The sequence below is a fragment of the Myotis myotis genome, unplaced genomic scaffold (genome assembly GCF_014108235.1).
Source record: "Myotis myotis isolate mMyoMyo1 unplaced genomic scaffold, mMyoMyo1.p scaffold_m19_p_5, whole genome shotgun sequence".
Lineage (NCBI taxonomy): Eukaryota > Metazoa > Chordata > Mammalia > Chiroptera > Vespertilionidae > Myotis > Myotis myotis.
Genome location: NW_023416357.1, coordinates 44363899 through 44389714, shown reverse-complemented (window position 1 = coordinate 44389714; position 25816 = coordinate 44363899). Strand labels below are relative to the sequence as shown.

The 25816-nt window shown below is 41.9% G+C and overlaps 1 protein-coding gene across 2 annotated transcripts in view; it reads right to left on the bottom strand.

Moving 5' to 3' along the window:
- The window catches only part of RASGRF2 (Ras protein specific guanine nucleotide releasing factor 2), a 183526-nt gene that overhangs the window by 30574 nt on the left and 127136 nt on the right, over positions 1-25816 (bottom strand). The window lies entirely within an intron of this gene.

Sequence of the window (25816 nt, the reverse complement as noted above, 5' to 3'; positions counted from 1 at the left end):
ACAGTCTGGATTAAAACTCTGTTCTCCTACCATGCAAATTACATAACCTCTCTGGTGACCAGTTTCTTCATGTCCTGCATGAGATAATAAGTGTACCTACCTCATAGAGTTGTTGTGGAGATTAAGTTATTTAATATATGTTAAGCATTTGGAATGGTACCTGAAACAATAGTAAAACTCAATAAATATTACCTATTATTACAACTCAATATTGGTTCAGTATCCTTTGAATCCTCTCTGTGCTGGCCTATGTCTCCATCTTAGCGATCTTTTCACTATCAAGAAACTAGTTTAATATTTTTTTACTTTTTAAAAAGATTCTGCCTTCCAATCACAATTAACCATAATTAATTAGTTATACATTTCCTTTAAAAATTAATTCAAGCTTTACATAACTTTACTGGAACACTTACTGAAAGTTGTCTAAATCACTGATTCCATTTCCTCATCTCCTACTCCAAGCTTCTCATCCCATCTCACCGCCATAACAGTTGCCATTAAATTCACTAATAGCCTCCTTGTCCCTATATCCAAGGTATCTCTATCATCGCTCAACAGAAACCTCATCCTATGATCACCTATAAGAAAGTATTTATATCCAAGATCTCTTTTTTAAGCTCCAGATACATATATCCAACTTCCTCTTGACATTTTCCTCTTAGATGTTTCAAACTCATGGCCTTTCCACCAAACCTTGTCCTCCTCATGTTTCCTATCTCAATAAAGGAACACCACCAGCCATCCAGTTAGATAAGCACCTCTACATGAGAAGTTAGAAGAGAAAGTGGCCCAGGCTGGTGATAGCCATAGGGCTCCTGACAAAAGCACACACAAAACCTCTCTGAGGGGACACACACTCAACCTCAGCCTGTACTGGATTACCACTGAGAAAGCCCCTGAAGAAAAACTTACAATCAAAATTACAAAACACACAAACCCTCCACCATGAACAAGGATCAGTAGACACAGGGATCAAGAACTCCTCACTCCCCGCATCACTACTACCAAGAATTTTAGGTACTAGAACTATGAGAACCAAAATTAAAATGTTTACAAAGACTAAAGATGTAAAATGGAAATTGAAAACATGAGGAAAGAATAATAAGTATTTTAAAAGTCAGATTTTACAAGAACCACATAAAGCTTCTTCAAATTAATAAATTTATGCTTTCAATTATTATTGAAAAACAGAAAAGATGACATTAAAAATCCAACAGAGAGATAAGACAGATTAGACCCAGCTGAATAAAGAAAGAGCAAACTAGAAAGAGATCTGAAAATTAGATCTGAGAAAATTACTCAAATGTAGTACAAAGAGCTAAGGAGATGGAAACAGAAAAGAAGGGTTAAAAGGCACAGAGGTAAGAGAATTTTCAACATGTGTCTAGAAATGTGTCAGAAGAAGAGAAAAAAAAATAGAAAGAGGCACTGTTAGGAAAAGGGTTCTTCAGACTTGATGAAAGACATGAATCTGCAGGCATAGGAATCACAATGAATCCCAAGCCAGATAAATAGATGGAAACCACACCTTGACAAACTGTGAAATGGTAGAACTCCACGAAAAGATATCTTTGAAGCAATTGGTGAGAACATATATATGTTATCCATAAGGGACAGGCAAAAAAAGAGGATGGGAAATGGGGAAAGTATATTAATCAAATTAGAGTACAGGCCTCAACTGGAGTGAGAGCTGGGAAATAATGTGTCAATATTTTTCGGGAGGATGTCAAATGCTCGTAAAATACTGAAAAAGTGGGATGAGACAGCTCCCAACCCACATGTACAACTACAAAGATGGCTAGTCAGTGAGACAAGAACAGAAAGGGTGAGAAGTGAAGATGAGAAAGGAACTGAAAGATGGAAATCAAAGTGAAATGGTAAGAGAGAAAAGCAATTTTAAGAGAGCTGCTATTCATTTAAAATATTTTAGGGAGAAAAAAGGATTTACCACCACTGGTCCCTTGTGTCTGTGTCAGGCGTGGGTGGAGAGGGGAATTTACTTTGAAAGACAGGCAAGGAAGGCAAGGAACTTTCTTCTGCTCTCTATATTATTTAGTATAACACATAAGAGGGCCACTTAAGAGGTTTTACTTTATAAAGTTTCCAATATTTTCATAAATTCAAATCCCAACCTCCATTACCATTTAGGTTAGGATTTGATTATACTGCTTGGATATTCTTCATAACTACTTCTAATTACCATGTTTTTGAACTTTTTAATGTAGGGCATAGCTTGGTAAGTTCTTGAACATCTCTTTGCTTTCCAGAGCTTATCACTTTCTGCCACTCTCAGGATTCAAAAATTCTCTTGGAAATTGACCAGGCACTCACTTAAGCGACCTTCCTCAATGCTCACTCAGTAAGAGTAGAAGGGTCAGCCAAAGGTAGGACCAGCCTTCCAAGTACAGCAAGAACACCAAGAACCAGGAAAGGGAAACTCCAAAGACACACCTTCTACCTTCCCCTTCACAGGGGACCCAGCGCTGATATGACTCCAGGATGAACAAGAAGTAAAATCCAGGGAAAATTATTTAACCTCTCTGTGGCTCAGTTTTCTCACTCATAAAATGAGAGAATAGTGTTGCCACATGAATTTGTAAATAAGAAATAGATTTATTATTAAAAATATAAAGTTCTCACCTATAGCTTCATCTATTCTTGGCCCAATGGCCTTCACAATATACTTTTGACAGCATGCTAGTCATAAGGACAGCATGCTAGTCATAAGGACAGTCAAGCTCTTCATTTTCTTTCTGAAAGACCCCTTTCACTGTTTGAGCAACAGATAGAGGTCTTTGATCTTAGAGAGAAATAATCTCTCAGTTCTATTGTAAACTACCTACAATTTAACCAGATGCACAAGCCATCTATCTGGGGGGCATACCTGTAGCAAATCCTGATAGATCATGTTTATAAAAGGGGTTACTGCTTACTCAGGAGTTGAAATTGCCTTATCTGGGCTCTCATGTGCTTAGCTGACATGTGTGGTCTCGCTGTAACAGAGTATATAGATCCACCCTCCTGATCAGACAAGACTGTCTCTTCATTTTTCAGCCTTGAAAGCTATAGGATCAGAGACATAATTTTCCACAACTGGCCAGATTTCCTCCTTACTGCCAGCACCCATCTAAATTGGAGGCTGCTTGGGTAATATTCCTAATTTAAATATGAACTATCCAGCTAATTGGTGGCAATTTCCAAGCAGAGGCCATTTTGTCCTAGAATCATAGATTCACCCCAAGGAGTGTTGTGTCATTCCCGGAATAGCAAATAGCAAATCTTTGTGGGGCTTTGAACATCTTTCACTTGCCAAGTGTGACAGCACAACCAAACTCTACATGTACCGGGAGAATTTATTTTACTAATATCACACATTGAGAATACTGTCACTCTAAGATTCCTGTCTATCAAATTTATGCATATTATTTTTTAGTTGTAGGCACTGGCTGGTCAAACTGGCTAATTTGGTCAACAAAAGTCATCTGGGAAAGTGATAAGGACCAAATTACCATAAATATGAATTTAAGAATGAAACTCAACTTCATGGTCCTTCCCCCAGACACCATCTGAGTCATTCTACCCCTTAAAGCAACTGGCAGATGTGCCACCTCTCTCACTAAACTATACTCTCCTTGGAGAAGAGATTTTACTAGTATTTCCAGCATCTTTGTAGGCTCTTGAGCTTTGCGCATAGACACTCAGCCGGTATTTTTCTTATCAAAAATTGCATCGCTCCCAGTGGAAATGATTCTAAAGTGTTTGCAAATGCTACATAACTGAGTTAAGGTCATCCTTTTACCACACTACCATGAAGACTATGAATATGCACTTAGGACAAAGTGGTGGGGAGTGGGGGCAGGGAAGTTGAAAAACAGGAAAAGGAAGGAAATTTTCATTTTGTTCTTCAACTGATGTTGCATAGTGGCCCTGAAGATACTAATAAACAATGAACAAATGCTACACTGTTTTTGCCTCTTTTTAAAAAACCTTTTTTTTTATAAGCGTGTCCTTATCCTTCAGTGTTTAAGTTCTCCTTCTTACACATGTCAACCTGAGATTTTTTTCTCTACCTGTAATTAACTGTAACAGAATGAAAAAAAAAAATGCATCTTTCTAGACTGAGGAAAAGTAGCTCAGCAGGTCCATCATTATTTGTGATGAAGAATGGCAAAATCAATGTCTTTCCTTCTCTTTCATTTTTTAAGGAAATCAATACTGTCGGCTGAATTGTTCTTATGGATTTTTAAAAAACGTGTGCTACTTAGATTCCTTTTTTTAAAATAGGTGGTGAGGCAGACTTTATCCAGGACCATCCCAATAGGTACAGGGACCCCTGCAGTGGATTTTACAGTGGGCAGAGGAGAAGGGCTCAAGGTTGAACATAATGTGGGCACCTGGGAACTTACAGCCCAGGAGGTGGTGTTGTCAGTGATGGAAAATCGTTGAGGAAACAGCAGGCGTGGGGGGTTCTGACTAATCCAACCTACCAGGGTTCTTGCTGAGGACAGTCAAGTGGTCAGACATGGGAGGAAGAAGAACCTGATCAGATATTGGAGAGTGGAGAGATTAAACTAGCTCAGCAGGGTTCTTACTAAAACTGGATTTTTGCAAGGAAATGTATAGATAGGCCTAGGAGAAGATTCAAAAACATGACTAAAGATTGGTCAAGCAAAGATCATTGTCAAGACCAAGTGAAGATAAATTCGAAGAGATGAACAGAACTCCGGCCTGGCAGAGGTGGCACCAGCTGCACAACGTGGATTAGAGGAAGGGCGGGCAGGTACTGGGCTGGGGGCAGGATAGACAGAGGTATTACCACAGCATGACCCCTCAGGAGAGCCTATACTTGTCTAAGGACTGAATGTTTCTGCTTCATATATATCCATTTCTAGGCTGGACTTAGAGAAATCAGGTGTCTCTAAAGTGATTAGAGCTGGGGTACGGGCCATGGGGGAATAAGTCACGTATTCCCAATCTGCTACATTTACCAACCATGTCAGAAGCACTACGATGAGTAGAGTACAGATAATTTGGTTGTAACTGACTTCTCATGGGCAGCATGGATGTCTTAGTGAGCATGTTTCTAGAGTCATTTCTACAGTGAGTATGTTATAGGGGCCAAATCTCCATCATTGGAAGAAAGACGTGAACCCCTATCATCATGGGGTTCACATTTGGAAGTGGGGAGAACAGTAGCATAGGAATAAATTCCATAGTAGACTGAGAAAAGTGATGTGAGAAAAAACACAGAGCATGAGAAGTGGGTTGGGAGGTAAGAGGAGCTTTTGACTTTAAATCCAGCGTCTGATCGAAGACTTGTAGTAGAGGCAGAGCTTGGGGCAGACCCTTCTAGCGAGACGGAGAGCAAGGCAAAGACCACAGGGAGGAAACCTGGCACCTGCCATTGCTGATATTTCTTTCTATGGCCACATCAGTTTGAAAGAACAGCCAGCAAGTATAAGCCTTAGCTGGGTGGCCATGCGTCCAACAACAATTTGGGAACCCATTTAATCAGGCCAGGTGTGGGCTCCTAAGAAGATGGTAAGGCAGGTCCAAGAAGAATGACTATGGGAACATGGGGGAGTCAACTGGGGGTGCTTTGCCTGCAAATTTGTCATGATATTCGTCTGACATGATCGTCCTATTCGTTAACTTGTGCAGAATGTCAATGCTCCAGGACCAAGCACAGGGAAGGGTGACTACTGGCTCAATCTTGGACAAAAGGGAGTCTGAGCCCTAAATACACAAAGGTTCTCAGTAAGTTTTATTTTTAAGGATGATGAAGAATATGCAAGTCCTGGCCGGGGCCCCTTGCTGAGTACACCCAGAGCACAGGGACACTGCTCTTTCCTGGAGCTGCCATTTCCCGTGGGGTCTGAGCTCGCACAGGGCCTGTGCATCTTGCTAAGGATTTCTGACTTCATCCCAGGGGAGCTGGGAAAGCAGGCTCTAAACTGGAGAATTGCACGTCATCCTTCTAGCAAGCCACCAGGGTTTTTGTATCAGGGATTCTGTCGGGACTCCATGGACACCTCCTGAAGTTCTCTGGGTCTGAGAGCTCCTTCCAGCAGTTTGTGGAGTAAGAAAGGCAGCCGTGGGTTCTGAGTCCAGAGAGCTGAGGACCCCATTTCTCAGGGGCGATGACAGGCTATACGTATTATTTTGTGGAATTAGCACACAGTAGAGGCAGGCAGGCTTGCTCCATCCCACAGGTGAGGATGGGAATTTTGAGGGTCAAGTACTTTGCTCAGGGTGCTAAGCAAGTGGGTGGGAGTCAGGCCTCACGGGCTTTGGGTTCCAAAGCACATGCCAGCCAGGCCCACAGTCTCTCTGTCCTTCCGATGCAAATACGATGCAGATGCATCTACCAGGCCAACAGCTCAGCATGATGCCCTGCCCACAGGGTGTTATCAGATCTGTGCTTAGATTCTTAAAAGAATCTATACTAATAAAAGGGTAATATGCTAATTAGACTGGACAACTTCTGGGCATCCTTCCAGACAAAGCCACAGCAGCTGCAAGGGCCGAGGGCACTGCGGTCCCTTTTGCAGAGGCCGCAGGAGAAGGCAGAAGGGAGAAGGCAAAAGGGAGAAGACAGAAGGGAGAAGGGAGAAGGCCGGCACCACAGGAGAAGGGAGAAGGCCAACACCCCACGAGAAGGGAGAAAGTAAGAAGGCTGGCACCATGGGAGAAGGCAGAAGGGAGAAGGCCGGCACCGTGGGAGAAGGAAGAAGGTGGCAGTTAGGGGGATCAGGCCGGCAGGGGAGAGCAGTTTGGCAGTTAGGCAATCAGGCCAGGAGGAGAGAGCAGTTAGGCAGTTAGGGGGATCAGGCTGGCAGGGGAGAGCAGTTAGGCAGTTAGGGGGATCAGGCTGGCAGGGGAGAGCAGTTAGGCAGTTAGGGGGATCAGGCCAGGAGGGGAGAGCAGTTAGGCAGTTAGGGGGATCAGGCTGGCAGGGGAGAGCAGTTAGACAGTTAGGGGCATCAGGCAGGCAGGCAGGTGAGCAGTTAGGAGCCAGTGGTTCTGGATTGTGAGAGGGATCCCGGATTGGAGAGGGTGCAGGCCCGGCTGAGCACCCCCTCCCCCCGCCCCAGTGCACGAATTTCATGCACCAGGCATCTAGTGATTTTATGATGAGTTTAAAATAAAACTTATTGAGAACCTTTGTGTATTTCTTCTTTTAATTCTCACAAGTCCAAAAAACATAGTTTTTGTTTTTACAGATGAGAAAACAGGCTCAGAGAAGTTCGACGGTCACCTAAGGCCACAGAAAGTTAAAACAGAGCCAGGATTTATGTCCAGATTATTCAATTCTAAAATCCAGGCTCTTCCACTGAAGCACACTGCCCAGGAGGCTGTTTGCAGGGAGTGCAAGTGCCCCTGTTTATTGCTGTGTGATTTTTCAGCCCTGGCATCACTGCTATCTTCGGGTCTCAGGCTGGTGTAAAAATATAACAGGAACAAACCGCCAGTATGAAGGGAGACGGTGGCTTCTGCCAAAGCAGAGGGGGTGTTTTAAGACCCTAAGAAGTAAAATAGAAAGTAAGCAAGTTTCAATGGCCTTTCAAGAAAATTGCTGAGGCAAGAAGGAAAGAAAGGCTAGAAACTTAAAGGTGGCAAAGGAGACAATCAGACCAGTTTGAAAACTAAAATATAGCAATCTATTTAAAAAGCCAAATATCTATTACTCTTGGTCAGAGTTTCTTGAGAGCAAAACCAGTGTTACCTAAAAAGGTCTTTGAAAATAGAGAATGTTCTAGAAGTGGTTAACATGAAGAACACCCCCAAAAGGGGACAAACCTTAAATTTCCTGATAGTTTTCTGCCCAACTTCATAACCAACTGTCTGAAAAAGGAAGAGAGGAAGATTTTCTGTACATTAGTTTGAATTCTCTGATGGCAACTCATGACCTCTTCTGGGTAAGATGCTCTCAGCCTGATGCATATGGAACAATATTCATATCCTTGCCATTAGGTAAGTTTCCCCCACAAACCAAAATAATAATAATTTTAAATCCTGCTATATATCTTTCTACAGAATCCTCCACACACCTGGAAATGCTTTTCCATGGGGGTAGGGGATGAATGGTAGCTTCCTATGCAGAAGGGTGTGTATAAAGTTGTGAATGAGTATGCACCTGTGCATTCAGTGCTGGGGGTGGGGTAGGGGGTGAGGGGAGCAGGGGATGGCCACAACACTATTTGAGATATCCTAAAGAAACTAAAGCACAGGGTTTTAGAGATGGTTGGGAAGAGGGTATGAAAACAGGCCATTTTCTCCCTCTCAATTGTTAACATATAAGAATTTCTACAAAGTGTTTTTAATGCATAAAAATGGTAGATTTTACCATTAAAAATAAAATGTACTTTGGGAGGGAGAGTAGAAGCCACAAAACACAAAATTTTAGTAGACACAACATATTTATGGAGTGTCTTTGTGCCAGTAATTTTTGTAGGACCCAGGATACAGCTATGGGCAAGGAAAATTAATTAGCTGCTCACAGGAACTGGCCTTCTACTGGAGGAGACAAATAAAGATATAATGTCGTGTTATTAATATCTCTATACAGGTACTTAAGGAAAAATCAGATATTGAAAAGAGCTATGTGGAAGGTACCTAGGCTAATGTGAGAGAGAGCACAGTCACTAAGCTGGGTTGAGGAATGCCTTTCTAAGCAGGAGACACGTGACTTGAACATTGAAAAGAAGGTGGTTATCTGGAGATCTGGGGGGAGAATGTTTCGGTAGAACAGTGAATGAGACAGCCAGCTCAGCATGACTGAGGGCAGAAAGCAGCCCAGTGTGGCTGGAGTCCAGTGAATATGGGGACAGGAGAAGTTATACAGTGAGCAAGATCACCAAGATCTTCCAGGTCAAGTTAAAGAGCTGGATTATTTTTCTTTTTCTCTTTTTTCCCCTGTATCACTGGTTTATTATAAAAGGAACAGCCAAATTGAGGAGATGCATAGGACAAGGGGTGGGTAAAATGCACACAGCTTCCATGCCCACTGTAGGCTCACCACTCTCCCCGAATCTTCGGGTGTTCACCAACCCGGAAGCTCTAAAAGCTGGATTTTATCTCTGGTATTAGGAAGCCATCAGAGGGTTTTGTGCTGGGGAATCATATCGTCTGATTTACATTTGGAAGGGTTACTCTGGCTGCCTTGTGTAGCATGGACTGGATGGGGCAAAAGTGAACCAGGTATGAGGCAGTAACCCGGCTGATCCAGGCGAGCAGGTTGTGGCAGGAGTGCTGAAAACTGTTCAAAACAGAGGGGCTAAGGCTTACTGATGGATCAGATGTGGAGGTCTGTGCCCAACTGAATAGTGTCCCTCAACATTCATGTCTACTCAGAACCTGTCAATGTTACTTTATTCGGATATAGGGTTTTTGCAAATGTTACGATGTCAAACTGGATCAGGGTGGACCCTAAATCCAATGATTTGTGATAAGAAGTATAGTTATAAGAGGGGACTTTGGACACAGGTACACTCGGAGGGAAGAGGCATGTGATGACAGAGGCACAGATTGGAGATCTGCAGACATAAAGTGAGTTCAGGCAGCCCAACTCTGGAAGTCTCTCCAGAGAAGGGCTCCGCTCTGTCTGAACAGCAGGCCTGTCTGGTCCTGCCCAGGCTCAGTGACTGTGTTTGTTGCCCTGCTCTGTGTCTTTGATCACACCATCAGAGCTTGCCAGGCTGGCTTCTGCTTTGCCTCTGTACTCCGGAGGGAGGCGGCCACAGAGAGGTGGAGGGTCAGAACGTAGGCATTCATGCCTGCAGCTGCTCCATCGCCTTTCATCTTAAATTCTGTATCTGCTTTGAAATTTACAGAAAGTGCAGGGAGGAGACTGTCTCTGCCTCTGATTGTGTACTGAAGGGTTCCGTTCAAAGACCCTCCAGGACTTCAGACTGATTCTGAGCAGCTCGCTATGGAATTCTACTCCAGGGAATTAGTTTAACAATGCTGAGTAATCAATGATTCACCCCCAGTCCCTTATGCCAACAGCTTTGGGGCCATCCCCTCATCCTCCGAGGGCAACCTCAAAGACTCACAGTGCCAATAACAGCGCAATATGGCAACACTCTAAGTGCATGCTGCCGGATCACCCCATTCCTTCCCTCTTACACACTGGCCACCCCACCTGTGCCTTGAAGGTTGGAGTCACCTCATGAGGATGATCAAGAGACCCTAATGCCCCTTTCCTTCAAATTCTCTGCAATTCCATCCTCCCTCTCTTCCTTCAACCCTGGAGAAAGCAGCAAGATGTGATAGAAGAAACAATGGACTTGGGATTGTTTAATGGGCTTATCTCACTGAATGACCTTGGGAAAGTCCCTTCATCTCTCAGGGCCTCAGTTTCCTCTTTGGTAACAGAGCTGCTTATCAAGATGCCTCTAAAGTCCCTTCCTCAGTGTCTCCTTGGACAAAACTCAGGTCTGCCACAATGCATCCTATACCCTCACTTCCCTGGCATCATCAATCACCTGCCCCCCGTCTTTCCTCTAGCACCTCAGTCTCCCTAGATCCCTCCCCTCTACTTACAAAAGCCTTTCCTCAACACTGCCACTCTCTCACATGTGACAAAGGAGTCATGTCTTTCTTGCTTATCATACTCTAGGAATCCTTAGAGTATTTGTAAGCAGGCAAGAGCTCTCAGCAGGAGGAATGACGTGTCACCTTGCTCAATGGTCCTGAGTGCTTCATGGGGTAGTGGAGCAATACCCATTCCATGCACTGACTGCACCCATGAGTTTATATAAGGCCCCCTGAATGGAAATAGACCACAACCCAATGCATTTTTTTTTTTGAAGTTTCAGTGACGCTGAGATGCATCAAGTGGATCTGTGTGGCACAGACAAAATCAGCTCAGACTGTAGGAAAGGATGATGGGGGTTCTTAAGAGTCAAGTCACCAGAAGCAAAGAAGAGTCTGAGCTGGTGTCCTGGAATAAGTCCCAAGGCTTCGGGAATGTGGAAGCCAGTAGCCTAGTGAAGTTAGCAGAGATCTGTACCAGCTCCAGGGGTGGCTGTTAAGAGAGCAGGTTTCCCAGGAGCATCTCTGTGGATCGGCCAAAGCTTATGCATTAGCAGCAGAGGCACCTGGAACCAGCAGGTAGGGTTTGAAGTAGTTAGGACATGACATCTGGCCTCAAGGAGCACTAGCAGGCAAGTAAGGACAGGGAAACAGCACTGGGAATTTGGGAATATTTCCAAGAGTTCTTTGCAAGATGGACTTTCCAACGATGCTCATATTGGATGCAGGATGGGGGAAGCAGTTCTCACATTACTGTCACTCAAGTATCAGAAGAAACCGGGCCCTGGCTTGAGGCCCCACACCACAGTCCGGAACCACTGGGCCTTCATGCAAAAGATCTTACACACAGTGGGGACTCAGTCGATCTGTTCAATTGTTTTTACTTTTAAAAATCCAAGATTGTATATTCACTTTATCTTTTGTGGATAACTATACTAACACAGACTTTCCGTTTATTGGAAGACTTTGGTATTTCCTGAGTCGGGAGATTCCTGAACCTCCCTGCCTTGGAATTTACCACACTTCTCCACCCATCCTGCCCTCCCCAGGGTCTGTAACCACAAGACTTGAGGTATCAGTGAAAGTGTTTTCAGTTTAGTAGCTGAGGACTGAGAAGAGAGGCTTGTATACACTTGTGGAAACTTCGGCCTCAGGAAAATGCCCTGCACAGGGCAACACGGGGCCCAGCCTTGGGGCACCCTCCCCCCTGGCTGGGGATTGGCTCTGCCTGTTTGGTATGTCCCCACAGAGTATTTCAGACAAAGTCTATTTGTATCATTTCAATGGAAGATGGCTGCTCAGTGCTCAATGTTGAAACTTTCAAATAGTCTACTAGCAATTCTTAAAACCTGATTTAGAGATTCAAAGTTACTCTTTGGCCTACCCTGAAGCCTTCATGTCGTCTACATAGGACTTCAATTCCCGTGTGGGAATTTCATCTTCCTTTCCCCCAGAATCCATGCTTTGCTGATCAAGCCAACACTTACTAACTGGTATGCAACTGCCAGAAGATACAGAAGCTCCCAAGAATTCCATTCCCTAAGTCTATGTTACTGTCACTACTCATCAAGGGAGACAAAGTCCTTTTTCAAACCACAAATTCTGAAAGTATTTTTTATTCAATTTCCCAAGAAATGAGTCAACAATCTAGAAATGATCTACCAGGTACTTGTACAAAAATATTATCTACCAAACTAGGCCAAAGTATCTGGTTATTGTAACTAGGAATTCATGAACCATATTGACTCTTAACCTATCCTTTTCATCAAACATTGCCCAATTTTGAGGGCAGAGACCTTATTCACACAGTGAATAAGTATGGTGTGAAATCATGTTGGTTAGAAATATACTTTTCCAAAAGTAAACTAACTTCTTGGAATTGAGGTTCCACTGAAAGGCTGTCAAGAATACTAACCCTGTGGAGCAAATGTGCACGGTGCTGAGAAGTGCTCTGTCTTGAAGAAATGATGGCCCTCGTGTGCCTCTCTCAATTCAAGCCAGCATCTCTGTCTTAACTCTTCAGGAGTAGAAGGCCTCCGGGTTAGAAGGCCTAGGAAATACACTACAGTGAAAGCATCATTCTAAGAGTTAAAACATTATAATTGTGATTGTTTATAGCTAATATTCATTCAGGGCTTACTTATACCAGGGACTAAACTCATTTAATCTTTACAACAATCCTTTAAGTCAGAGCTATCCCCATTTTATAGAAAATCATAATGATATAACAGTAATAACTTCTATAGCGTTTATTATATGCATGCACTGTTCTAACACTGTACACATATTATTAACTTATTTAACCCCCATAATGACCTCATAGAGTAGCAAAGTTTTTGCGCTGCACAATGTCACCAGGTACCATTCACATCAACCATGGATGTGACTATAGCAGTCACAGGTTCTAATTTCCTAATCTAATACAGACTTCTAATTTCTAGAAGTCTAATTTATAAGGCGTCTAGAATGAACAAACACCTCCTGGTTGGCCAGCCTAGCTCTCTGGTTACATAGCATCTCATGCTGGGACACACATCACATCTGTACTTCCCCCAGGTCAGAAAAAAAAAGCACCACTGAATCGAAGTATGAGGCCTGATGTACACTCACAGGCACAGAAATTGGAATCCCACAGGAGCCCTCTAACTGCATGTTTCTTTTCTAGCGAGACCACATATTGCACAAAATTTGCTTCGCCTAAAGATACTTTAAATTAGTGAGTGTGGGGGTCAACAGAGGTGCATTTAATTTTGGGACAGCACCTTATGTGTCTATTTGACTTTCAATTTTTGCACATTCTAATATATATTTGTATATGTATTAAATTGAGATGGTTAAAAATGCACATTTTCTTTTATAAGAATAACTGACTACATGTAAAAGACTAAGGTTGGGAAGGGTTCCTTCCTGTATTCTGAACTGGGCAGTTCAAAAGCTAGAAAGCATTTCTCAGACTCTCCTGCAACTCAGGTTCTGAATGCAGATTCGGGCCTGGACGGTGGAAGGTAGACGAAGGCCACTGCCAGTGCAGCAGCATCCCAGTGTCCAGGCCCACAGAGGCAGCGGCAGGGTCCTGATCCCTGATGCAGCCCGTGGGTGTCTTCCTAAGGCAGAATTTTCCGCAGCCATCTCTTACTTGCTCCCCATCCAGGACAGCAGAGGCAGCGCCCCCTGGGGGTCAGTTCTACTTGGTGTCTCAAAAGTGAATCCTGGAAGCCCAGCTTCAAGCCTATGTACCCAAGTCCTTACAATAAATCTCTTCCCAAGAAAAATAGCTAATGTGTTCCCCACACCCAAGCTTTCACAGGTAGCAGACAGCAAGTGCCCGATGCCAAATGCCCAGGAATTAGCCCATGATGCTCAGGAGCTACCTTTCCTGTCAGATGTCAGATGAGGGAGACAGTGCCTGAGCAAGTCTTGGCATTCAATTAAAACAGCATGTTCCCCATTTAGAGACACTGCATCTCGGGGCTCTTCAGGTTTGCTGTGCTGAGGCCTGCTTTCTAATAAACCTGCCTGATTTCTACGTCAACACTCATACTGATTACACATGCTTTCCAACTCTGCCCCGCCCCAGCCCCCAAAAGAGGGAGAGGGGGAGGGGGAGGGAAGGGAAGGGGAGGGGGAGGGGGAAGGGGAGGGGGAGGGGGAAGGGGGGGGGGAGGGGGAGGGGAAGGGAGGGGAGGGGAGGGGAGGGAAGGGGAGGGGAGGGAAGAAGGGAGGGAAAAGGGAACCCTAGTAGAGGTAAGGAGACTTCACAGAGAAGCATATACAGAGAGTCCAGAGGGCCTGATTTACCCTAAGGACAGTCCTGGGTGAATCAGGCCCCCTTTGCCCATGCTCAGAAGATAGTCAGCCCGTGAGAGTTTTAAAAAGCCCGTCTCTGTCTCTGTTTGCCTGGCAGAACCTGAACCTCATTAAAATGAAAACCTCACCACTGCAAAGGATCGTTCTATAGATTCAGAGTAAAAGGCTGACTAACCAAATAAAAGAATTTAAATAGAAGATGATAAGCTATACATGACTAACATGTGGCCAATGAATTCATTGGTGCCAATAAATGTTCATAGTAATATCTTCATTCCGAGGATTTCAAGTAGCAAATTATTTGCACGCAGTGCATATACAGGGATCTTTGTATATAAAGTGGAGAGGCTACACTGGGGACAAAACAATATTTATATTTGGATTAGGAGGCCCTCTCCAGCTGTATAATGTTCAGTGAGCTCAGCCAACATTATAAAAGCCCATGACTGGAAAACAGCACATCCTCTGGAGGGGTCCATTTCTGCTTCTGGTTCCTGAAGATGCTAAGATCCAGCTCATATACTCAGGTTTAAGAGCGAGGATTAACAGCATCCCAATCGCACAGTGAGTTCATTCATTAGAGCTTATTCCCTAACATCATCCCAGACACAAGACTGTTTTCTTTCATGATCACACCTAGGAAATGCTCTCTAATGAGGGAAATAAAATCAAACCAGCAGAGCAGCACACCAACCATCATGTATGATCAATTCTGTCACCAGCAAGGTAACTTTTTATCCTTTGAGAACTTGCCTATGTATCAGAATACCATTTTTGATACATAGGCAAGTTCTACACTTGACTAACTTACTCTTGGTAAGATGAAGTGGGAAGTTAGGCAATGATCCCCAGACAGAATCCGAGTTGAGTTCATGAACCATCTGAGACTCTGATCACATGACAGGGATGCAATGATCACAGTGGACAACCGGCAAAACATCAATGCTCTCTTCTTAGCATAATCTTCAAAAGGCATGGACAATTCCTTCAGCACTGGATAAATTAACCAACTCTACTCTAGGTTAGATATTATAAGAACTTTTAAAGAAGGCAGGGAAAAACCATACAATTAAAATATCCATTATTATCCAGCTTCAAAACTACAATCCCTGGAATTTGGCTCCAGATACTGTGGCATTGCTAATGCTAGAAAGCTTCCTTCAGAGTTCTAACAAGGATTTTTCTTATAAGATCCCTGGGAAAGAGTTCAAAAAGAACTCACCTAACTCATATCAACTTTCGCTCTAGAAGGAAGAGTTCAAAGGCATTTATAAAACTCTCTAAGCATTGTTCTTAGCTTGAATACTAGAGTCCCTAATAAAATATGTTTTTCACTGAAGATAAACGTAATAAGAATAAAATGGTTAAGTCAGCAAAATAACAGGACAAAATAAATGAAAGTACAAATAATTTTAAAAGGTTATTAAGAAACAGCTCACATACTATGAAATTCACCAATTTTAAGTGCATAATTTACTAATATTTAGTTTAGAGGGCTGTGCAACAATAATCACAATCCAATTTTATAAAAACTTTTCAAAAATTTAGCAAGATAGTATGGTACTGGCATAAAGATATTCATATATATATGTATATATATATGTATATAAATGGAACAGAAGTAGGAGTACAGAAATAAATTCTTACATTTATGGTCCATTGATTTTCTATAAAGGTATTAAAGCAATTTAATGGGGAAAAGAATAGTCTTTTCAACAAATGGTGCTGGAGCAATTGGCTGGCTACAAGCAAAAATGATTAACTTAATCCTAAATGTAGGGCAAAAATTATGAACTTCAATAAGAAACATAGGAGAAAATCTTAGTACATTGGGATGGGTAAAGAATTTTTAGGAACAACATCAAAAGCAAGATCCATAAATGGGTAAATTGGACTTTATCAAAATTGAAAACTTTTTGTGCTTCAAGAACACCAAAATATCCCTAGTGGCAATTTGTAGTCAATCCCTGTTCCCAACCCCAAGCCAGGCAGTCATGGATCTGTTTGCTGTCTTTGTAGATTTACTTTTTCTAGACATTACATAAAAATGGAATCATACTGTGTTGGTTTTCTTACATCTGGCTTTTTCCCCTTTGCACAGGAGTCCTCCAACCTGCTGCCTGTTTTTGTAAATAAAGTTTTATTAGAGTACAATCACACCCGATCATTTGTATATTGTCTATTGCTGCGTTAGCACTATGAGGGCAGAGACCATATGGTCCACAAGCCTAAAACATTTACTATCTCATCTTCTATAAAACATTGCTGATGCTGACTTAGCATAATATTTTCGAAGTTCATTCATGTTGTAGCATTCGTCACCATTCATTCCTTTTTAATGCAGAATAATATTTTATTGTATCACATTCATTTTAGCCATTCACTTGTTGGTGCACATTTGAATTTTTTCTAATTTGGGGCTACTATGAATAATGCTGCTATAAAAATTCATGTATGAGTCTTTGTGTGAACATATGGCTTCATTTCTCTTGCATAGATGCCGAATACCCAGGAGTGGAATCACTCGATCCTATGATAAGCTTATGTTGAACATTCTATGAAACTATTCAACTGGCAAACTATTTTCCAAAGTAGCTGCTCTATTTACATCTCCACCAGCAAATGTATGAGGGTTTTTGTCTCTCCACATTCTGACTACCACTTGTAATTTTCTGTCAATTTTATTATAGCAATTCAAATGGGTATGAAGTAGTATCTTATTGAGGTTTTCAGTTATATTTCCCCTAATGACCCATCTTTTCATGTGCTTTTTAGCCATTTGTTTATCTATTCAAATTATCCACCTAGTTTTATTTCTTATTACTGAGCTGTAAGAGTTCTTTGTATGATCTGAATAGATAGAAAACCTTTGTCAAATATATGATTTGTAAATATTTCCTCCCATTTCTCTATGGATTATCTTTTTTGCTTTCTTCATGTTGATATTCAAAGCACAAAACTTTCCAATTTTGATAAAGTTCAAGTTATCCATTTATGGATCTTGCTTTTGATCTTTTTTCTAAAAATTCTTTGCCCAACCCCATGCACTAATATTTTCTCCTATGTTTCTTAATGAAGTTCATAATTTTTGCCCTTACATTTAGGATTAAGTTAATCTTTTTTGCTTGTAACCAGCCAATTGTTCCAGCACCATTTGTTAAAAAGACTACTCTTTCCCCCATTAAATTGCTTTAGTACCTTTAAAGAAAATCAGTGGACTATAAATGTAAAAATTTATTTCTGGACTCCTACTTCTGTTCCATACATATATATGAATATCCTAATGCCAATACCATACTATTTTGCTAAACTTTTTTAAAAATCTTTATTGTTTAGATTATTACAGATGTTCCCCTTTTTTCTCCCCATAGCTCCTCTCCACCCGGTTCCCTATGCCCTCACCACCCCACACTGTCCTCATCCATAGGTGTAAGATTTTTGTCCAATCTCTTCCTGCACCCTCCACACCCTCTTCCCCCCAAGAATTGTCAGTCTGCTCCCTTTCCATGCCCCTGATTCTATTACATTCACCAGTTTATTCTGTTCATCAGATTTTTTATTCATTTGATTTTTAGATTCACTTGTTGATAGATATGTATTTGTTGGTCATAATTTTTATCTTTACCTTTTTCTTCTTCCTCCTCTTCTTAAAGAATACCCTTCAGCATTTCATATAATACTGGTTTGGTGGTGATGAACTCCTTTAGCTTTTTCTTATCTGTGAAGCTCTTTATCTGACCTTCAATTCTGAATGATAGCTTTGCTGGGTAAAGTAATCTTGGTTGTAGGTTCTTGCTATTCATCAATTTGAATATTTCTTGCCACTCCCTTCTGGCCTGCAAAGTTTCTGTTGAGAAATCAGCTGACAGTCGTATGGGTACTCCCTTGTAGGTAACTAACTGTTTTTCTCTTGCTGCTTTTAAGATTCTCTCTTTGTCTTTTACTTATGGCATTTTAATTATGATGTGTCTTGGTGTGGTCCTCTTTGGATTCCTTTTTTTGGGGTTCTCTGCGCTACCTGGACCTGTAAGTCTATTTCTTTCACCAGGTAGGGGAAGTTTTCTGTCATTATTTCTTCAATTAGGTTTTTAATATCTTGCTCTCTCTCTCTTCTCCTGGCACCCCCATAATTTGGATGTTGGTACGCTTGAAGTTGTCCCAGAGGCTCCTTACACTATCTTCATATTTTTGGATTCTTATTTCTTTTTGCTCTTCCAGTTGGGTGTTTTTTGCTTCCTAGTATTTCAAATCTTTGATTTGATTCTTGGGATCCTCTAGTCTACTGTTGAATCTCTGTATATTATTCTTTATTTCAGTTAGTGTATGCTTAATTTCTGACTGGTCCTTTTCCATTTTTTTGGCATTCTCACTAAGATCCTTGAAGGTCTCACTAAGTTCCTCAGAGGTCTCACTAAGTTCCTCGGAGGTTTTCAGAAGATTTTTAAGTAACCTTATAACTGTGGTTTTGAACTCTATATCCAATAGTTTGCTTTCCTCCATTTCTTTCATTCGTGACACGTTTCTTTGTCTCCGCATTTTGGCTGCTTCCCTGTGTTGATAGAGTGGTCTTGTGTGGTAGGTGTCCTATAGGCCCCAGTGGCTCAGCCTCCCCAATCAGCTGAGGTGGACACTCTTGGTGTACCCCTTTGTGGGCTATGTGCACAGTCTTGCTGTAGTTAAGCCTTGATTGCTGTTGGTATCACTGGAAGGAATTGACCTCCAGGCCAATTGGCTGTGAGGACCAGCTGTGTCTACAATGGAAGGACTGCTATGCAGGAGATACCCTTCTGGGGCAGGACTTGCTTCAGTGGGGCTTTGGTCTCACTGAGTCTGCCCCTTGAGTGTGTCGCTTATGGATGTGAAGAGTTGTAATCCGGTACGGTCTCACACTGACCACTGGGTACACTGGCTCTTGAATCTCTAAGGAGGTACAAAGTCAGCCACTGCCCGAGGCCACCCAGCAGGAGCTACAGAGAGATCTGCAGATTCCTCCTCTTTGTATGGGGTTTGGAAGTGCGCAGATGAAGCCCAGCTGTGAAGCAAAGCAGGATGCTGCTGCTGAGCCTTGGGCCTTCTTTTGGAAGCTTTGGGGCTCTCTGACAGGGCTGCAGTTTGACAGGTTTTAAGCTGAGAAAGGATATGCCATTCATATTCGAAAGCCGCTGCGCATAGCTTGGGTGGGGCTGTAAATTGGGTGGGGCAGGGTCTCAGGGAATCACCAAGGTGGAGCAAACAGCAATGGCTGCCAGTCAACCCTGCACCAGAGGCACCCCCTCCCAAAGCCCCACCCCCAGGGCAGGAAAAATGATTGCTGCAAGCACCTCTGAGAGAAAGCCGCCCTTGAGTTCTGGCCCAAGGCCAGACAGTCCATTTTCTCCCCATATAAGTATGGGTCCCCAGAGTCTCGCCCGGAACTGGAGTTCAGATCAATTGGGAGCTTGTATCTCCCTCCCAATTGGAAAAAAACACAATAGCGCACCCGGTTGCCAGCCCATTCCATGCGCGCCTCCACACCTCCTACCCATCTCAATGTGCTTTTTTCTTTTCCGCGGTTCTGGATGATAGTTGTTTTGTCTTTTAGTTGTAGTTTTGATGTGGTTGTGAGAGGCAGCAAGTACAGGTGTTTACCAATGTCGCCATCTTGGTTTTCTCTATTTTGCTAAACTTTTGAAAAGTTTTTATAAAATTTTTAAATCAGGAAGTAGAAATCCTCCAACTTAGTTCTTACTTTCCAGAACTGTCTTGGCTATTCTGAGTCCTTTGCATTTCCATAGAAATGTTAGCACTCAATAAAAATTAAAAAAAAAAAAAAAAAGAGAAAGAGAAAAGGAAAGAAATTGAAAACCTTGCTGAGATTTTTAATATGTATATATTAAAAGGTATGCATGTTTTTAGGATCAGAAAATACACCTACTGGTAACAATTTGCACAAGATTTGTTCACTGGAATGTGTGATGCTTTCAGAATACAAGGTTGCAAACTTAATTTTTAGTATTAAGATACCCATTCCCTCTGCCCCAAAACCCAGTCTCCCTTAGACTGTGTCCAGATGGAGCTAGGCAATGTCTTCTGACTTGCAATGCAACCAGGGATCTGCCTCAAGCCCTTTCCAAAGTGAACACGAGGCATAAATAAGCTCAGGGGGTGCAGCTCCAGGGCTAAGAGGGCTTGGACAAGCCCGTCTTGGAAGTGTATCTGGTCCCCTCTCTTTCGTTCTCCCTGTTTAGATTTCTTGCTGACACTTAACACTTAGCTTGTGAACTGAGATCATTGTTAGCTTAGTCTGTCAGACCTTGGACTTGAAATTTAATCATCTGCATCACTTCTTTCCTTTCCACCATGTCCCATATAGAATCCATAGAAAATGTCTACACTAACATTTCTCAGCCTCCTACCCCTTCCAGAACAGTCCAATGCAAGTCCTAAGCATGTCCTACCATCACTGCTTTAAAAACATACTGGGGAGCCTCATCTCTTCTCCCCCAAAATGCCTGTCAATATACACAAGAGTCTGCTATGGTGAATTCCGTTACTTAGCATGGATTCATTTAACAAAGCCAATTCTAGATCTCTTGAGAGTGGCCCAAACTACACTCCTTTCATCAGAAAACCACAGGATAGCACACAATTGATACACTTTTGCAGTGGGTAGTATGCATGCCTCTGTGTGTGTGTGTGTGTGTGTGTGTGTGTGTGTGTGTGTGTGCGCGCGCACACACACGTGTGCTTGTAAATGAGACAGGAAAAGGTAGTGAGAATAAATGGGCAACAGGGGAATGCATTCATTTCAACTTAACACTCTGGCTTGTCACAGTAATAGAGGCTGTAATGGTAAACACAACAGTCCCTATTCTCAAGAAGCTTATAAATCATATGGAGGAAACAGTCAATAATAACAACAAGAAATATTCATAGAGCGCTTAATTGGTTTCGAATGTGGAGCTAAGAACAGTATAAGAATCATCACATTTAATCCTCATTACAACTCTATGCATAGGTACAATCATTACCCTCACTTTAAAGATGAGAAAAATGAGACTCAGAGGGGCTGCCTTAGATCACCTTAGACAAGTGGCAGAACTAAGACGCAGGTTTATTTGGCACCAAATCCACTTTCTTGACCACTTTTCAATCCAGATTCCTTGGAGACTCATTCTTAACTGCCCTTATCAATACCCTCTTCTCTCTAAGGCCCTCGTGGCCCCTGTTCCCTGAATAATTTCTTTGTCCACTGCCAGACCGCCGGACCCCAGCAACCAGAGGCCACTTCTCCAGCAAGCACCGTCCCCAGGAAGGGCACACAGCCTTTCTTCCCACTCTTAAAGTAATAGGCAGAGAAGCTCACATCCCCAGGACTATTAACTCCTGAGAAGGCAAGGGAGCCTCTTAGCTCTATTCTCCACCCATGTCCTATACATGGTCCAAGCAAGACCAGACAATCAGTCCACCATGGATCCCGAATGAATTGCTTCCCACCATAGGCAGCGGAGGGTTCTCAACATTAAGATTAGGAGCCCACTAATGATGGCAGGGCACTACTAAAAGCCATCGAATTGCATGTTTAAATTGGTGAGTTGTATGATATATGAAATATATCTTAATAAAGCTGTTTAAATTTTTTAAGAAAACAGGGCTGTCAATCTTTGAAAATGAGAGGCTTTTCTATCTTGAAGTCACTATAGAAGGTAGCTGAGTGGCAGAATGCACTTCAAAGAAATGCATGGTGGGTGGATTTTTAAATGAAAAAGTAAATCAGTAAAAGCTGGTTGGTGAGTCCAGGAGTTTCTTCTACTTGACATGATGTTTATCTGAAGAAGTGTTTGGGAGAACAAGGGAAATTGTTCAAATCCCCCAAAATGTCTTTCTGGGTATCAACCATTATCCAAGTATCCTCTTCAGGAACACGCTGGTGCTAGGCCCTGAGCCCTCCTGGGAAATGAAACACAAACTATGACACACACCAAGGAAACAGGAATAAAAGGCAGTCCTCAAAACCTCCTTACTTACAGGAAGTGACTGCTTCTGAGAGGGAAGAAAGTTGAGATTCACACTTGAAGATTATCAATAATTAAAATCATCGGAGGCCAGTTAATTGAAGACCAAATAATCGCATACCAATTAATTGTTCAATTATTCCTAGAAACATCAGAGGCACATGGCTCTGAAATACCACTTCACAAAAGTCACCTGGGTTAACAGAATAAGCACCGGACTGGTTGTCCAGAGACTGGGACTCAGATCCTATCCTTGCAATGTATAACTTCTCATGAGTAAGTCACTTTACCTCGCTGAACTTGTTTCTTTATAAAGTCAAAGAGGATGATGATGACATCTGCTTTCCCACTTCCCAGGCATGTTGTGATGGACACATATACCATTACTCATTAAGGAGCTTTAAAACCATAAGGCAGTATACAAACAAAAGGTATAAGATTAGGTCTTCATAAATCCACAGTGCTCAAATAGAACAAAAGGAATGAGAGCATCATTTCAAATCTCTAACACTGCAGTGAGGGAGGTGAGTAAGACAGAGGCAGGCAACTCTGGCCTTTGAAGAGACTGTTGGATTTGGGTGCCTTTGCTTCTAAAGAGGACTGTGCCTCATCTTATACACAATCCACAAGAACCAAGAAAATTGACTCTGGCAGTGTAAGTTTATTTGCCAGGGGGAGGTTTACCTTGACTAAGCTGCTCTATTTTGAATGGATTCTGAATTGTGTACAGAATCTGGAAAATTAGAAACAAGCACAAAGGAAAGTCTGTAAAGATTATAGGAAGGTAGCATCTGAGCTGTTGCCACTTGAATGCTACACATAATTCAATATCTGGCTTCAGAGCCTTTGTAGCTAGTGATCCAATCATACCTGAAAAAGGAGATGCTTGGTCCTCCATGACTATTTGCCACATTTATTTTAAAAACAACACACACATGCATACAAAAACAGATCATAATACAATTATTTTACTCTATTTCAACTAGCCTATTTTGGGTTTTCTGTGGGCTTATGGCTCCTCATTTTTGAAGCCACTGAAATGTAATTTGCTTCCATATAAATCTTTCATTACTTCCCATTATGATGCACGTGTAGAAATCTTGGAAATATTAATTTAATCCAGTATGATGGATGCCATCTCCACTAGATCTAATACCAGCTAAATTCCTAAAATTATCACACACACCATAAAGTGTGCACCCATAAAGAAATAACTTGCAGATCCAGAGGGGGAAAAATGTCTCAAAGTTAAAAAAAAATAAAAAAGGAAGAAAGAAACCCTTGCTCCTTGAGCAAGCTAATTGGAAGAGTGTATGAAATCCTTTGAAACTATATTAACCTTTTCTTTCAGGGTCACGCACTGAAGCCTTGTTATTTTGCAAATGTGACATTTTCCCTTGGTTTTCAAGTCCGAAGTTTAACAACATGGCCAATAATTATGCTGGTTATTATCAGGATCCTGGAGTTCACATCTTGATCATTGAAGATTTACTTTCTGCCTGCTCATCTAATCTCCTCAACTGGATTGTCAGTTCGTAGAGTGTAGGCAATGCTTCCTATTTCATTTTTATCTTCCTCCAGCATCTGGTATGGCACTGGGCATATAACTAATTAAACAAAATCAAATAAACTCCTGTATCATTTAATCTGAAGAGTAGGAAAGAATAATGCTTTTAATTCAGGCAGAGATTTCTGAGTCTCTAAACCAAGCTCTCTGATGAACAATCGAATTTAGACTTTGCTTTTAAAAAATGTAAGCAGCTAACATTTCTAGGAGCCTTTCCAAAGAGCTGGGTATTGAGGCCAGTACAGCTAGTCTTCCCACCTTCTCCCACTCCCCCAAATCTCCCAGAAACCCTAGTCTTCTATAACCCCTTCCCACTTGCTAATCACAATATTTTAAGAAAAAAGTTTTTAGTCCCAGAATCACAAATTCAGTATATAGGGAATAAAAACCATCTACAAATAAGTAATTTACTAGCTTCTTAGAACTTTGTCTTTGCCTTCTAAATGTCCCATAATTCCAAGAGATGGGCTTTTCTGCAAAGGAGCATTAAACTGGGACAGTGCAACCCCCTGGGAAGCTGAGATGCTAGAGTAAGTATAATGTGTCACATAGGCCAACTTCAATTTTATCCTAAAATGAACATTACAACTTTAAATTCTGCATTACAGACAGACAATAGCTACACAGGGAGGCTCCTCTCAGTTTGCAGAAGAGAGTAGAGCCATTAAGCTTCTTCTTATTGCTAAGCAACAGTTGTGTTAAAATCAAACTGCTCTCAGCTTTCAAATTGCAGAAAAATCATTTTATTACATTCAGAGCACTACAGGTAAAGGAAGAAGAGAGGACTGACTATTCAGAGATCTTGAAATATGAGGTAGATTTAAGCCATATACTAGTTTCAGATATAGACCCACGACTTCAAAGTATCTGGTAGGGAATAAGCCTGGGGTGCTCTGTCCCATAGGAAACAGCCAGACATGCATCCTTTTCCAAAATGAAAGTATGTTCTTGAAACTCAATTTGATTATGAATATTTGGCCAAGGTTTACTGGCTACTATGAAACCACCTGTAGTAGTTATCTATTGCTGCATTAATAAATTACCCTAAAACTTAGAGACTTAAACCAATAATCATTTATTCTCATACTTTCTTCAGGACAATATTTTGGAAGTGGCTTAGTTGGGTGGTTCTGGCCCAGGGTTTCTCATGAGTTTGCAGTCCAGATGTGCACCAGAGCTGCAGTCATCTGAAGGCTCGACTGGGGCTGGAGGATCCACTTCTAACTCACGAGGCTATTGTCAAGAATACTGCTTCATAGTGTCTTGCTGATCTCATGGGCCTCTCCTCATAACGTGGAAGCCATTTCCCCCAGAACACATGAACCAAGAGAAAGACTGACTAAGGCAAATGCTGCTTGCCTTTTGATAAGCTAGGCTCCAAAGTCACACATGGTCATTTCTCCTTAATTTTATTTGTTAGAAGCAAGTCATGCCCATGCAGAAGGGAAGGGAAAGTAAGCTCTGCCTCTTGAAGGAAGGAGTATGAAAAAATTTGTGGGCATATTTTTAAAACCACAGACCACCCAACAGAAATGTTTTTGTCCTCCAAACAAGATGGTGGTGCTGCAGAAACCAAAAGGATGAAGCCCAGCTCTGCCCTCTATATGTAAGGCACAGGCTGGGACTAGTAATGGATCCTGTGGGTCCTCTCTTCATTTGCCAGATGACAGGAGTAAAATCTGCCTCTTACACCTATGTGACCTTAGGTGATTTACTCTCTGTATCTCAAGTTTCTCTACTGGAAAGTGAGTGTAATAACTGCAACATATCAGTTAGCATAATAAGCTCTGAATAGTGCACAGTATATATGTATCTTATAGAAGTTTGTAACTTTATTGTTATTACTATTATGTTGGTAGTAAGTGCAACTACTCCATTTGAAAACAAAAATGCCCAACAGGAGAGTGAAGGA